Below are 12,652 nucleotides of genomic sequence, written 5' to 3' on the forward strand. Positions count from 1 at the left end.
TATAGTCCTTCTGAGATCTTTCTTTTGAGTCTTTATTCCTGAGATCTCAGGTGATCCTAACAATGTAGGCATGTTTATAGTCTTTAAAGCTCCGGAACAGTGGAGAATCTTTCTGGTCCTGGGAATAATCGTTAATTTTCTTTGTCAAAGCAATACTCTCCTTGGAGAACAACGACATCCTGTGGCTCAGAATGGAAGTACGTTTGCATTTATGGGAGTATTTCACTAATATTGCTTCTTCTGTGATTTCTTCATATTGGTCCATGTTTTTTCTTTGTGGACCTTTAACTCCTTCTGTGTGACCACTAGCTATTTAAAGGGTCTTGTCTTATAAATTAGAATTCCAAGAAGAGTTTTACCTTGCACATAGACATCTAAGAGAATGTACTTCTGCACAACTATATTATCATGTATATGAAAATGAAAACTCTAGACATTGTTCTTTCACAGTTTTAGAAATTGGTCATTTTGGTATGGCTTCTTATTAATTTTACTCCATTGTTAACATTCTATAATTTTCTATTGCTTAATCCTTATAATATGTTACATTATCCTAAACATTTAGTCCAGCCGTGTAGAGATAACTCAAGATGCAAGTTCTCTCAGTTACCTCTTTAATGTAATGATATTTTAAATCAGTGCTAATTTGTAAGCTACTTATCAGTTCATTCAATGATTTAATTGCTTTGATGCTAATGAATTTATGAAGTTCTGGTTTCTGGAAACACAAAGTATCTTATGTTTGTCTCATTTTAAAGCTTTTTATCCAATTTCTGTATTTGCTCTGGGTCAGTGTTGTTGTTTCCATCCTGAAGGACAACTTAAATTTGCATGACATGCATTGCTATTTCTAATAAGTAAAAAAGCCCACACCACTAAATATTTATATATTTGTTATATTTGTCTGTTTTTTATACCATTTTATTCTAGAATTGGCCTAAAGAGACTATGGTATAAAGATTATTCTAAATCTCATTTATTCACTCAATTTTATTTTACTGTATTCATCTCAAATATTAAAAAATACATTGAGATTTTCATAACTTATCAATTGCAGTAAAGTTTATCAGTGTTGTCTTTTTAAAAAGAAAAATGTTTTAATCCTTCTCAAGCTGTTGAGGAATCAACTATCTAATATCTGAAACCCCTTCACTAAGATGGCAGCCTTTGGGAAAATAAAAAATTTTTCTATTAAAACAATTGTAAGTGGATACCAATGGAATCTAAGGTTATATGTAAATGTTAACTTTTCATTTTAAACACTTTTTAAACTGCCGATTCAGTGAATCTATGCCAAAGGTTTATAATTCAAACTACTACTAATTTTTTTTTAATTGTGAAAGCCATCAATTCACCAACATATTTGCCTAAAGAAGAGCAAGGAAAATATTAACACATGCAAGTGACTACATTTTTTTTAAAGCATGACTAAGAAATAAACCTCATTTGCTAATTAAAATAATTTAGTCTCTTGGAAATGACGCCATGCTGAAAAACCATTCTATTTTTGATTTAAAGGGCTCCTCCATGAATTAAGTATATATTGAATACTGTTTTAAAGCCCCCAAATTCCAAGGCTTTCATATAGCTAAATAACTATAGTATGTCAATAAAGCTAAGGGTTGGTTACTCGTCTTGAAACAGATTACAAAAATACTCTATCACCATAGCTAAAAAGTACTCATGATTAGCCTCGTTTTAATACCATCTAGTAAAGAGCAAGTTAAACATGATTATAAAAATAAGATGCTGTAGTTTTAAAAGAAATGAACTAATTTCTTTTTTTGCAAGAATGTTAAAAGCAATCCTCGATTTCAGAAAATTTGTTTTTATCTTAAAAATTCAATCATTCTGCAATGAATGGAAGAGACTGTTCACAGAGTTTTGAAGAATATTTATCTCTATTAACAGAGCCAGAGAAAAATGCTGTCAAACTAAAATCAGAAAAATTTATCTTTGCTATCTCTCAACTTCTCATTCTGAGCTATCTCATCATGTCCTCTCCTTCCTGCACTTTCTTTTCCATAAACTTTAGGATTATTGTGCTGCTGGATAAAATCCCAACTTGTTATGTTGATATTTTTGTGAATATTTGTGTTTTTAAAGAATATATCTCCCCCCAAAAGGCAAAGTAAACAAATAGGACTAAATCAGTAAACACATAATTCTATGTGTCATTTATAGATCACATTAAGAGTTGTCTTTAGACAAGGTTTTTCTGCATAGGGGCACACTGACATTATAAAGGTCTGAAAGAGAGGGAAGATATAAGAGGGAGGAATTCTATAAACAAGTTGAAATGTGCATAACTTACCATCTATAATCTCTAAGAGTTAAAGATGGGCTGTGGAAAGTATTAACACTGAAGGCAATGTCATGCTTAACTTCCTGACATAATTCTCCTTTTTAGTGTTCCTAAACTTGAACAGAGATGTCAAGTTTTATTGGAAGCTATGAAGCACATGGAGTAAAAATTTGGCCTGCATGCAGAAAGAAAAAAGTAATTGCTAAAAACCAGAGACAAGATAATAAGTGACTTGCATTCCTATTTGGTAACCCTGAAATTAATAAAAAATTTTAAAGGAAATTATAGATGTTAGATAACAACCAATTTCAAAAAGGCATAATTAGTAGAGTAGTGTTGGCCACCATGAGATTTAATTGTCTTGCATGTCTAAGTCTACGTCATCCAACACAACCTGGTTTAAGATGTCTAGAGAAGTTATCTCACTAAATTGCATGATATGACATCAGAGAAGTATACAATACATTCTAAAAAGATAATTTCATTTTCTCTTCAAACTTCTAACATTAATTTGAATGAAAGTAATAATTTTCAGTCTTCTATAATTAAAAGTGATTTTCAAGTGCTCTCCATTAGTAAACAAAATCATGACCCCTTCCTCAAAGTGGAAGAGCTAATACTTGAATATCATAAACAGTGCCTCATTCTAATAAATGAATAGAAGATAAAGATCTACTGGATAAAATTATATAAATAACTATGAAACCTTTTCTACTGCTAAAATAAGTGAGTAATACACACTAACAAAGGTACCACCAACAAAAATAAAATTAAATAAAATGTTTAAAGCTCAAAACGCAAGTTAATTCCATAGATTAGAACATTTTTATGAATGAACTTCCACTCTACATACTGTACTATTATAAATAAAATACAGACTTCCTGCCGAGATGGAGATGGAGGCAGAGGTAGACACACTTTGCCTCCTCACACAACCATAAGAAGGATCATAAGTAACCTCAAAACAAAAAACAACCAGAACTGCCAGAAAATCAAACTGTATGGAAGTCTGACAACCAAGGATTTAAAAAGAAATATTCATCCAGATGGGTACGAGGTGTGGAGTCAGGAGCTGGGGCAGAGAGGACATGGTATTGAGGCAGCCAGTAGGATGGGCACTCCCACACTTATGTATGACAAACAAAAGCTGGGAGGGACACCTAGGGAGCCATCCTAGTCCCAGGCCAGAGAGTGCAGCCCAGGGTTCCAGCTCCAGGAAAATAAAGCCTCATAGCTTCTGACTGTGAAAACCAATGAGAGTTGGGACAGTGGAGGAAACTGTCTATCTCTCAAGAGAGTCCATGTAAAGGGCCCTGATAGCTCTAGAATATACACAAACCTACCCACTCAGGGAACCACCACCAGGGCAATAGCTAGAGGGGTGCCAGTTGCATACAGGAATTGGTTGAAGTGACTGGAAAAAGGGTGAGTGCTGAGGAAGTGGCATTGTTCCCTCTCTGACCTTATACTGTGCCACAAAGTGGTGAAACTGGCCACACTGACAAATACCTAAGGCTCTGTCCCTTTCCACATAACAGGTGCAGCCAGACAGTGAATAAAAGCAGCTATATCTAATACACAGAAACAGACACAGGGAGGCTGCCAAGTTGAGGAGACAAAGAAATATGACCCAAATGAAAGAACAGATCAAAACTCCAGAAAAAAAACTAAGCGAAACAGAGATAGCCAACCTATCAGATGGAGAGTTCAAAACACTGGCAATATGGATGCTCAGAGAACTCAATGAGTATGGCAAACACATAAGGGAAGAAATGAAAGCTACACTAAGTGAAATTTTTAAAATTCACATGAAACCAATAGTGAAGGAAAGGAAGCCGGGGTTCAAATCAATTATTTGGAACATAAGGAAGAACAGTCAACAAGTACAGAATGAAGAAACAAGAATTTAAAAAAAACAAGAAGAGACTTAGGAAACTCTGGGGCAACTTTAAACATGAAAACATCCGGGTACCAGAAGAAGAGGAAGAGCAAGAAATTGAAAATTTATTTGAAAAAAATAATGAAAGAAAACTTTCCTAATTTGGCAAAGGAAATAGACATACAAATCCAGGAAGCACAGAGAGTCCCAAACAATTTGGATCCAAAGAGGACCACATCAAGACACATCATAATTAAGACAACAAGTTTAAAGATAAAGAGAAAATCTTAAAAGCAGCAAGAGAAAGCAGAGTTAACTACAAAGGAGTCCCCATATGACTATCAGCTAATTTCTCAAAAGAAACTTTGCAAGCAAAAAGAAGCTGGCAAGAGGTATTCCAAGTGACTAAAAGCAAGAACCTAAACCAAGATTACTCTATCCAGCAAAGCTATCATTTAGAATGAAAAGAGCAGATAAAGTGTTTCCCAGACAAGGTAAAGCTAAAGGAGTTCATCATCACCAAGCCCTTATTACATGAAACATTAAAGGGACACATTTAAGAAAAAGAAGATAAAAACGATGAACATTAAAATGACAACAAACACAACTATCAACAACTGAATACAAAACAAAAACAAGCTAAGCAAACAACTAGAACAGGAACAGAATCACAGATATGGAGCTCATGTGGTGGGTTATCAGCTAGGAGGGGGAAAAGGGAAGTTGGGGAAAAGGTACAGGATTAAGAAGTATAATTGGCCTTGGCTGGTGTGGCTCAGTGAATTGAGTCCCAGCCTGTGAACCAAAGGGTCACCAATTCAAATCCCAGTCAGTGTACATGCCTGGATTGCAAACTGGGTCCCAGTTGGGGCATGGGAGAGGCAACCACACACTGACATGTCTCTCCCTGTCTTTCTCCTTCCCTTCCCCTCTCTCTAGAAATAAATTAATTAAAATATTTTTTAAAAAGAAGCAGAATTAGTGGGTACAAAATAGGCAATGGAGAAGCCAAAGACCTTATATGCATGACCCATGGACATGAACTGAGGGTGGTATTGCTGGATAGAGGGGGAGACAAAGGGAAAGCAATTGAGACAACTATAATAGCATAATCAATAAAATATACTTTAGAAAAACAATAAAATATAAACATTGACTATTAAATTTCTATTATGCATTATAAGTTATTTTACACTACATATATTCTTTACTTAGTGAGCAAAAAGCACATTTTTATCAGGAAGAAAATTGACTGTATCAGTCTTTTTGTTACTATAACAGGGTCATTTTAAAATTTAGGTTTGAAAAGTAAGTAAACTTGTGAATTAAAGTACTAAACCTACAAATATTTATAATATTAAAAAGATAATGGTGTATGAAAAACCTACAACCAACATTAAATATTTGTATTACAATATAAATAAGTTCAATATAAATGGAATATTTTTAAAAGTTGAAGTATCAAGCAAAACTTGATGCACAGGGTGCAATAAACAAAATATAAAATGAACTTTTAAAATAAACTATGTTACAATAGGTATTACTAGATATACTTAAGGTATTATAGACATATGCTATACAGACAAAGGATGAAGATATTCCAAGACATGTATGTGAGGGGAAAAAGTAGTGAAATAAAATATCATTCACAAAACAAAATACGAAAATTAAAAAGTAATGCCCACCTTTCTAGAGTGATCCCCTCCAACAGACTGTTCTTCCACCTCCACCACTGGTACAGGACAGGGTGGAAGACTGGGACTGAAGACCATGAGATCCGTCTTGGGCGGCCCCTCCCCAGAGCACGCCCTCTGTCGCCTCTGCTGCGAATAGGACCAGCTCCCCACCGCGCTGGAGCACACCAGCGTGGGCTTCCCTGGCCCGCATGCGCCGACAGTGGGCGGCGTCGAGCACCGCAGAGCCGTGTACAGCAGCAGCGTGAGCACCAACAGGCTGGACACCGCACAGATGGCGATGATTAGGTACACGTTCACATCCATCAGGCCTGTGTCCGAGCTCGCATGGCTGGAAAACACTCGCGATGAGATCTTTGGCACCTGGCTGCTCTCCACTAGGGACAGCAACACGGTGGCCGTGGCCGCCAGCGCCGGCTCGCCGTGGTCCTTCACCAGCACCAGCAGACGCTGGCGCGGAGGGTCTGCTTCGTCCAGGGCACGCGTCGTGCTGATCTCGCCCGTGTACAGCCCCACGCGGAACGGGCCGCGCACACCACCCTCCATTGACTGCAGCTCGTAAGACAACCACGCGTTGTAGCCAGAGTCAGCATCCACCGCGCGCACTTTTGCCACCACGTGGTCCCCTCCCACAGACCGAGACACTAGCTCACTCACCGCGCCTCCCCTGCCGCCCGCCCCTGGTGATAGCAGCGTGGGCGCGTTGTCATTCTCATCCAGCACGAACACCTGCAGCGTCACGTTGCTGCCCAGAGGCGGCACGCCCGCGTCATGCGCGCTCACCTGGAACTGCAGCAGCTCCAGCTCCTCGTGGTCCAGAGGCTGCAGCGCGTACACCTTGCCGCTCTCCGCGTGCACAGACACGTAGCTCGACAGCGCACGCTCACCCACCCGCCGCTCCACCAGCGAGTAGGACACCAGCGCGTTCTCCTGCGCGTCCAAGTCCCGCGCGGACACCGTGAAGATGTGGCAGCCCGGCGGGTTGTTCTCCTTGACGAACACCATGTACTCAGGCTGCGCGAACGCTGGCGCGTTGTCGTTCACGTCGGCCACCTCCACGGACACGCTGGCTGTGGCCGACAGCGAAGGCGAACCCCCGTCCCGCGCGGTCACTACTACCGCATAGTCCGACACGCTCTCGCGGTCCAGGGCGCTGTCCAGCACCAGTGAATAGTAATTCTTGAAGGTAGACACCAGCTTGAAGGGCACATAGGGTGTTAGGGAGCAGGTCACCTGCCCATTGGAGCCAGAGTCACGGTCAAACACGCTGATCAAGGCGATGACAGTGCCCATCTGAGCATCCTCTAGCACCGGAAGAGACAGTGAAGTAACAACCACTTCAGGTGAATTGTCATTTTCATCCAGGATTTCCACTAGGACCGTGCAGTGACCAGCCATAGGTGGGTGTCCTTTATCTGTAACATCTACATGAATTTCATAAGTGCTACTATCCTCAAAGTCAATGACATCATTTACTCTTATTTCTCCAGTCCTTTCATTCATTAGAAATTTCCTTCTTATGCTGGGTTTAACCAAAGAGCTAAATGAATATATCAGTTCCTTGTTTATTTCTTCATCCGCATCAGAAGCATTTAGCCATATTACTAACATTTGGTTCGGTGCATTTTCATACATCTTAACTTCATAAATGGATCGGTCAAATATGGGAGCATTATCATTGGCATCCAACACCAAGATCAGCAGAGAAACAGATCCGGTAAGTTCCGGTTTGCCTCCATCAGTTGCCGTTAATAACAACGGAAGCTGGGGATTTTCTTCACGATCTAGCAGTTTTCTTAGAACAAGTACTGGGAATTTGCCTTTGTCTTTTTTGTTTATAATATCAAGAATGAAAAACTCATTTGCACTAAGTCTGTACGTAAGCATTGCGTTTTCTCCAACATCCGCATCAGATGCGCCTTCTAGCGGAAATCGAGAGTCAAGCAATCGAGATTCCGGTATTGAGAGCTTTTGTTCTGAGACAGAGAACACAGGCGGATTGTCGTTAATATCTTTGACCTCCACCTCCACATGGAAAACCTGCAGCGGTCTCTCCACGATCACTTCCAGGTGGATGCTGCATTCCGCGCTCCGCCCGCACAGCTCCTCGCGGTCGATCCGAGAATTCACAAACAAAATGCCATTCTGCAGATTTACCTCCAGAAGGTCCCCGTGGCCATTGGACACCACCCGGAACAGGCGCGGTACCAGCTCCGTCAGCTCCAGCCCCAGGTCCTGAGCGATGCGGCCCACGAAGGTGCCGTGTTTGGCCTCCTCAGGGACCGAGTAGTGAACCTGGCAGCTCCCGTTCTCCCACGATGCGAGAAGCAGAAGCAAAAGCAGCAGGTGACAGGTCTCAGGCCTTTGGGTCTGCAGATGAACATCATACATACCTTTTCCCAGTTTTTAAAATCTATGAATCAGCTGTCTAGAAGACTCACACGCCCTGAATTTTCCGGTTGGATTTCTTAACATTCAATTGTGTCGCAATGGTTGAGATCTCAGAATGAAGCTCCTTCCTAGTCCTTGAGAAGCATGAGTTTCTGCCTTTGTTCTAAAAACCCATTTTGTGGAAGACAGCGACATCCGGTGGCTTAATGTGTAAGTACAATTCCATTAATTAATTTTCTTTCATTCAAAGTTTTTTCCCCCTCCTCATTTGATACATTAATTCTGCAAGTGCACAGTTCAACTTTGGGAGGGCCCTTCACCAGTAGCCATTACCTGCAGCCAGTCCTTCATGCTCATGATTCAGTTTTACAGGCACTCCTAATACAGAAAGAGTTCTCACACACTCACTCCTGTACCCCTAGAGCTCCCCAGGGTCCCGCTGCCCTCACGGCCTGCAGGGAGGAGCCTCAACAGCTGTCCTCATCCCTACCCGCCCTCTTAGCTCCCAGGACGCCCATAACCCCTCTAGGACTTCCTGGTCCCTGAAGGGGGTCAGAGGCCGATGGGGACAGTGCTACAGGCTGGTGGTGGCAGCTGCTGCCACAGGAGAGGAGGTAGAAGGGGCTCCATGGGGTCCAGTGGGCCACGGTTGGGCCAGAATCCTTTGAAGGGTGAGAACTACAGAGGTTTGACAGGGGGCTGGGGTCTGCTGTTGAGGTACCTGGGGGAGCTCAGCTTGGACTGGAAGCAGAAGCCTTCCTTGATGCTGTCCAGGGCAGAGGGTGCCACATACCTACCTATGTGAAGCCCAGGAAGGCCTGGTTGAGGCTCTCACTGAGGGCCCTGTTGTCTGCATTGTCTGTTTTACATACCTCTATCTCTATGGATTGTCAAAGCCTCACATTATGTCCCTTTTATAAATAATAACAATCATTGTCCATTGCTAGTGCAAATCCCCAGTAAATGTAGAATCTCAGAGAAGTAATTCTTTCCCTAACTGTGATTATCACTTCATTAGCTAAATTTGAAAATACCCTTAATATATGTGTAATAATGAGCATACTCATATTTTGTTGGATGACAAATTTAGGTTTCTTTAATTTCTGACAATTCATTTCTCTTTGTCATTATTTTGAGATTAAATAAACCTTATTTAGTCCATAATCTGAAGCATCAATTCTCTGTGAAATGTTTGCAAATTCTAAAAGAGAACACTAGCTTCAACATCAGAAATCTCTCCGTCCTGACCCCCGTTTTCCAACTTACTAGTTGTGTGACTTGGAGAAAACAATTTAACCTCTCTCAGTCTGAGTTCCCACTTTTATAACATTTGTATAATAATATGGTGGTTGTGTCAATTAAGTGCCAAGTGTAGTACCTTAAGGAGAGTGAATGCTTCATAAGTGGCAATTATTCTCAGGCCTCAATTTAGCCACACTTATTTTTGTAATGCTGAAGACCAAAACTGATTCCTTGGGGAAAATTGTTACCAATAGAATATTGTAGCTCTACAATGCCTTCACTACTGCTACTGCTCAGGCTGAGTAGAGTCTCCTCTTTAAGAAAACATAAAAGACTCTTACTGAGAAATCAGTTAGAAAGGGAGATGTTTCACTTTTTTATATACATCTTACATAGGCAAAAAAGAACGTTATTTTATAAATAAGTAAAATAATTCAAAAATGTATGATTTCCACTTTCATAGACAACTACTTTCATCTTTATTATACTTAAGCTTTTCAAATACCCTTAAATATACAGTTTTTGAATTATCTAATAGTTTTATCAGTGTCAATAAAGTTTTTCATCACCAGTTGCCACAAAATATTTTTTGGAATCAAATATGCAGTAACTTAAATTCTCCATTAATATATTTATGAGACTGAAAAAACTTCAAGTTTATCTTTAAGGAAAACTTAATAGGACCTGTGGTCTTGTCCAGAGGTTAATTTCTTTACTTCAATGATGTTATGATTTATAAAAGAGATACTTTTAAGAAATCAATAATTTTGAACTCTTATTTTTACCTAGAGCTGAAATACAGCAACATTTATGAATAAGGAAACTGATGGGGATGAGGGTTATTGGGTTCATTGATTTATGTGTGCTCCTAAATTCTGTTTTTATACCTCCTTACTTATGTAGAATGACTCTGGTGTCAAAGTACATTCAAATGCTGATTTTAAGAGTTAATTTTCTTATAAAGCATAAATTAAAATGTAATGAGGTATCCATCCAACCACAATACCAATGTTCATTTTGAGCTACTATCTGGGGTCTTAAAATAAGCTTATCATTAATTAATGATCTCAACACAAGGTAATGACATAAACTAAGCTTCAGTCCTCTTAAGGTACATTTTATACTAGGTAATAACATAAATGTCTGAAAATCAATCTCCAATAATGAATAATAAGTAGGGTGTAGCTATATTACACTTCATCATATAATAGAAAACTGCTTTGCCCAGCATCTCATAGGGCTATTGGATCTAAAACTTTAGTTGGATAAGAATCACCTGAGGTGCTTGTTAATATGCAAATTTGCCAGTACCACTTATTTCAGATATTCTGATGTGGAGTCTGAAAACCAGAGTTGTTAATACAGTTAGCATTATCAGATCTAATAACTGGCTGACCATATACCTTAATTTGCCTGGGATATGCTTTACTAATGCTGTAGTATTGTATACTTATTTACAGTGCTCTGTTTACTTACAAAAATGTCTGAGATTGGCTCATAACTTAGTTAGCCCTATATAGAAACTACAACTTACAGACTGGCATAGAGGAGCTTTAATATTGGTTTCATGATTCTGGCTTGAATTGGGGAATGCTACTTATAGAAGCACAGAGAGAGAGCTATTAGGCACAATACTAAAATGTCTTCTGTGTTCTCACCTCTGTATTTTGAACTTTCTACTTGTTTTGAATTCTGACCTTCCTGGATCTCAATGTTCTCATACTTCCTGATGACCAAAAAAATTAATTCAGTACTAAGATGTTCACTTACTCTCTGAAATTTTGCATATTATGACAGCCCATATTCTGGGAGAGAATAAAGATTAATTTAAAGGACTAAATTACCAATAATATCAATACAGCAATCAATAATAAAGAATAAAATGTATCATTATAGAAGAAATAGTAACTACTTAGTAAATAATACTAGCTCTAAGAGATTTAAGGTGGATTTGGGAGGGAATGACATTTGTAGCATTCCTTGATCAATATAACATATTTAAATACTTTAGCCCAAATTCAAATAGCACATAAAACCTGAAAAAAGTGCAAGGACAGAGATATTTGAAGGTGTAAGTCTAGATTTAAGGTAAGTTTTGTGCTGACAGAAATAGACAGGTTTACCACAAAAGTTCCAAAATTATTCAAGTCTTAAAAGAGATAAAATGAAAAAAAAGTTATTTGTAGCATATACCAAACACGTTTTTTATAGAATGAAATAAAATTATTGGAATATTTTATGTAATTTTGCTTGCATTTTCATGTTTACACTACTGTGGCTCTATTCTAAAGTTCAGTCTGATCTTGCTCCACCGAGTTTTTAATTAAGGAATATATTGTCAAGTACCTAACACAACAAATAATAAAATGCCTGAATATAAATATTAACCACTTCATAAAAACTCCAATACAAAGGAAGTTTTAAATATAAATTAGAAAAGAAAACACATGCTTGAACTAACAATAGAGTGTGAAGAATCATCAGTTTGAAAAGTTCAAAAACATTATGCAGGAAATCGAAGTTTACCATGTAGTGACTTTAAAGCTGTGTCACCTATTATCCAGATTTCTGTCTTTTGGAATATTGAAAAAAATGAAGACCCATATAATCTGATAGGGGTTATTTTTTAAGTAACAGAGTATGAATTTCAAGAGAATTCAAAGTGTAGAATATAGGTAGATCTTTTATATCATTACCAGAAAATTATGATAAAAAGGAGAATGTATTCTTGAAGAAAGAAAATATCAATCAGGAAATATTTTTTCCAATATCAGATAAACTATAAATTTTGATAAAGTTTCTAAAGTAGAAAAGATTCTCAACCAATATTTTCTTGTCTATATTGTCAGACATATAGAAACATTTTACAGTTTTAATAAGAATTATATTTGGAACATTATTGTTAGAACTACATTTCTAAAGTTAAATAACTGTTTCCAAGTGTGTACTGGAGATTACTCGCTGAGGTTATAGACACTGAGTAGTGCTAATCAACCATGTCCCTAAAAGTTCTCCTTCCAGAGAAAGGCAGAAAACTACAAAGTTGACAAGGTAACCATTTCTACATATTTCGGCTTCTAGGTTACTTATAACCCATGTTATTAGACTAAAATATTATCCATACCTTAGAAATGAAAAAAA

At 38.3% G+C, this 12,652-nt stretch overlaps 1 pseudogene; it reads right to left on the reverse strand.

The window, feature by feature from the left end:
* Window positions 1–46: 46 nt before the first annotated feature.
* Window positions 47–8,269, reverse strand: LOC150000657 (protocadherin alpha-10 pseudogene; annotated as a pseudogene).
* Window positions 8,270–12,652: the final 4,383 nt, after the last annotated feature.

The sequence above is a fragment of the Furipterus horrens genome, unplaced genomic scaffold, assembly GCF_987537825.1.
Source record: "Furipterus horrens unplaced genomic scaffold, mFurHor1.1.pri manual_scaffold_10, whole genome shotgun sequence".
Taxonomy (NCBI): Eukaryota; Metazoa; Chordata; class Mammalia; order Chiroptera; family Furipteridae; genus Furipterus; species Furipterus horrens.